General features: G+C 40.6%; 1 long non-coding RNA gene across 1 annotated transcript; it reads left to right on the plus strand.

The window, feature by feature from the left end:
* The first annotated feature begins 545 nt into the window (after positions 1 to 545).
* Positions 546 to 3,003, plus strand: LOC127774478 (uncharacterized). The gene is made up of 3 exons (XR_008017748.1): positions 546 to 1,228; positions 1,311 to 1,414; positions 2,688 to 3,003. It is a non-coding gene; the product is annotated as an uncharacterized LOC127774478 (long non-coding RNA).
* Positions 3,004 to 4,063: the final 1,060 nt, after the last annotated feature.

Genomic DNA, 4,063 nt, shown 5'->3' on the forward strand with positions numbered 1-4,063 from the left:
ATTTGTAGATCTAGATGGATTATACAACTTTGTTGTTGATGACTTTTTCAATTGAAGTCATTCACTAATAAAAAAATTCTATTTGAAGTTGTCAAACTTTGAATTTCAAATTTCAAATTATTCAAATAGAGTCAGATGGAGAAATGACCAAAATAAAAATTTTGCATCTCAATGAGTTCTACAACTTTGGTTTTGGTTACTTTTCTATTTGAAATCATTTATTAACCCCAATTTTTGTTTGAACTTCTCAAATTTTTAAAATTCAAAATTTGAATTGTTCAAATGAACTTATTTGTAAAAAGGACCAATACAATAGTTGTAGATCACGATGAGTTCTACAATTTTGTTCTTTATGATTTTTGCATTTGAAACACAAAAATCAGCCTAAAATTAAATTTAAAGTTCTCATAAATTTAAGGTGAAATGTCCATTTTGTTCATACAATTTTGTAACTACCCTGAACATACCAGGGACAGTTTAGTAAATTTGCATCGGATTGCTTCTTATCCATATAAACTCTTCCCCAAACCCTAGCCCAAACTAAATCCATATGCCACCGCCGCCACCATCCATTCCCCCATCGCCAACATCCCTCTCGTCCTCCGTCCATCGCGCCGCCCCCGGCCACCTCTTCGCCCTTCCCCGCCTCGCTCCCCCAGCCAGGGAAGGACGGTGGCGCGCGGATCCGCCGTCTCCCGTCCTCGGGAGCGACGGCGGCGCATGAATCCAGAGGCCTCCGTCCTTGGGAGCGGCCTGGCGTCAGCGGGAGCACCGGCAGCACGCGGATCCGCCCGCCTCCGCCCTCCGGAGCGGCGGCGGCGGGCTTAGGCAGGCGGGAGCAAGCGGCTACGATGGCGGCGGCTGCGGCGACGACGACGACGGTGGCTGCAACGATCTTCCATGCTGGGTGTTGAAAGCGACCGCGGCGGCAGGCTCCATCCAAGAAGTGGCCGCGGCGACGGCTCCGTCGAAGAAGCGGCGGCTGCTTCTTCGTCCACGGCGGAAGGGGGAAAGCCCAAGAAACGGCGGCGGATTTTTCGTCCACGACCACACCGAGTCAAGAAGACGCCGCGGGAGGCCAAGAAGCAGCAGGTGGAGACGGCGGGTGGCTGCGGAGCGCCACCGCGACGAGGCCACGAAGGCGAGCCGGTGACCCAAGAAGGCGGCAGCAGCGTACGGGTGCACGGATTCGCGTACGGCAAAAGCTATATCAACTCATACACTTAAGGTAGGTATATTCACTGTTTCAGTAAGATTTTATTTTTTGTTATTCAAGGTGGAGCTTATGGAGTAGCATATCTTCTGTACAGGAAATTAGGCGCATTAAACAGTACCTAAATTTGCTTGCCTCGTGGTGTCATCCTCCTGCACCAAACCTTGGTATTCTGATTTGTGTCAAGGACTCCCATATATGGTATGTTCCTGAGTTTGGACTTTCGAAAGAAATATCAAGTTATGGATATATTATAATGATGCAATAATGACTTATCTCTGCTCCAGAATATCCATCCTATTCTTCTTTAACAAGACCGTTTCTGCTAACTTCATGTTCTACTTTACCATAGCAGCAGTGTACTTAGCTCCCAAGAGTTTTTCGTGGTACTAACATATTGCGCCTGTGCCTGGAATAATCTGAAAGTATAGAGCATCATGGTGTAAATTGTCATATCTGAGACTTAATGTGTGCATATGTGGCATTCATGATGGAATGGTTCCATTGCTTGCCATGATTGTAGTTCTATGCAAACTTATGCGTGAATCTAGCGGTTATGCACATTTTACTGGTACTGCTGCAGCTGCATTTCCTCCTTTTGACTGTATTATAATCGGTGAGGGGAATGAATGAATTATTACCAGCCGAGATTAAGAAAAGCAAATGAGCTGCTCCTGTTTTCTCTTTCCTTGTTAGTCTGCCCAAGCAGCTTATCTTGTAAAGTTGTAACCAACAGAGCATACATCAATCACAGCAAGCAGTTTAAAACTTTAGATTAGTTATGGTTGTTGACTTAGGGTGTGTTTGAGGAGAAGGGGATTGAGGAGATTGGGAAGATACGCAAAACGAGGTGAGCCATTAGCTCATGATTAATTGAGTATTAAGTATTTTAAATTTCAAAAATAGATTAATATGATTTTTTAAAACAACTTTCCTATAGAAAATTTTTGAAAAAACGCACCGTTTAGTAGTTTGGGAAGCGTGCACGTGGAAAACGATGTGCTTTCTTCCTCAAACTCACTGCAACGAATGCTGCCTTAGAGCATGTTTCTTCTGCAGTATGGAATCCTCTCCAGGTCATTTTCTGATGCTTATTGCCAAGAATCATATCAGCACGCCTGCTCCTCATGATTCTTATTCAATTCTTTCAGTTAGCAGCTCTGGAAAGTAAGTGACTATATTATTGGCTAGCAAATGACTAGCATACAGAGATACCAGCAATTCTGCCCTTAGGTTTTTTTTTTTTCATTTGAAGAATCTCATTTTGACATGACTATGCATTGGCATTTGGCAGTGTAGGTTGAATCGGGCATGTAACTTAGCTAATTGCTTCCTAGATGTAATGTGCTCTCTAATGTGTTTTCTAAAAAGACAAACTCTATTTGTTTGTTTACTTATATGTTGCAATTATATGGCCAGACATCCCTTCATATGCTATAATACAAAACAAGTGATTGGTTAGTTGTTGATTCAGGAACAGGGAAGCTCTTTTCTTGGAACACCTGTCATGACAGATATGCTTTGGTAGAGGGTGCATTGCCTACAAGGATGACACTTGATTCGGAAGGGTGGTTCTTCTAAAAAGGCAAACGAAAAGAGCTGCTGCAGCTAGTGATAGCTGCTTCTGCAGCCTCAGTACAAGTGTCTTGTTACATGGTGGATGGATCATTTTGTATTCATGTTTTGTGCTTTTGTATGGAACATGTTGAAAACTGTATTCTGGAACTTACTTTTGTATGGGATGGAAAATTAATTATGGCTGGAATGTGATTATAATATAATTATGAAAATGGTTGTGGTTTATATTCTGTGATTGCTTTTTAATTGGGCTAGCTCATAATATGGGCTAGAATTGTACTGTTGGGCTATAATGAAAAAAAAAATGTAAAAGCAAATTTGTAGCTGGGTCAAAAAAGATATTTTGGCCAATTGTAATTGAAAATAAAAAAGCCCATGCTATATGGGCCAAATGTGAATTGCCATGTCATTTGCCACATCACCCGCCTTGTCATCTGCAACATCACATGTCATCATACACGTGGTGTTATTTGGTTCATTTTGTTATGACGAATTTGTCTCGTCATTCATCAATGACGGGAGAACTATTGTCACTATATCAATGACGATGTCCTCTGGTGGTCACAGATGCTGGTTAGTGACCCACCTTCTGTGATGACAGCCATTTCGTCACTGCAGACAGACAGTGACACCTCTGGTGGTCACAGATGCTGGTTAGTGACCCACCTTCTGTGATGACAGCCATTTCGTCACTGCAGGCAGACAGGAAACAGGCTGTTATCGTCACAATGTAATCGTCACAGAAGCCCAGAATTCCTATAGTGACTGTTGCATGCAAAGTAGTCAAAGAACATGTCTTTTTTTTCAGGATCTAGTATATACTGTTTTTTTATGACTTAGTATGTACTAGTACGTAGTAGATTTTTGGTTGCTGGACTATATGCTTTTTTTTGTAATATTCAGAATATATGTACTTGATTTGATTTCTTTATGTATGGTATATACTTTTTTATAAGTTAGTAACAGTATGTACCTTTTTAAATTAGTAGAGCAGCATATACCTTTTTTAAGTTAATAGTGGTATGTACTTTTTAAATTAGTAGAACAGTATATACCTTTTTTAAGTTAGTAGCGGTATGTACCTTTTTAAATTATTAGAACAGTATATACCTTTTAAGTCAAGAGCAGAGTATATACTTCTTTTAAAGTTAGTATCAGTATATACTGTTTTTTTTTCTTAAGGTAGTGGCAGTATATACTTCTAAGTTAGTAGGGAGGATATACATTTTTAAGTACATGCTATTTTTAAATTAGGAGTAGTAAGTATATATA

Source organism: Oryza glaberrima, chromosome 5 (assembly GCF_000147395.1).
Source record: "Oryza glaberrima chromosome 5, OglaRS2, whole genome shotgun sequence".
In the NCBI taxonomy this organism is placed as follows: Eukaryota; Viridiplantae; Streptophyta; class Magnoliopsida; order Poales; family Poaceae; genus Oryza; species Oryza glaberrima.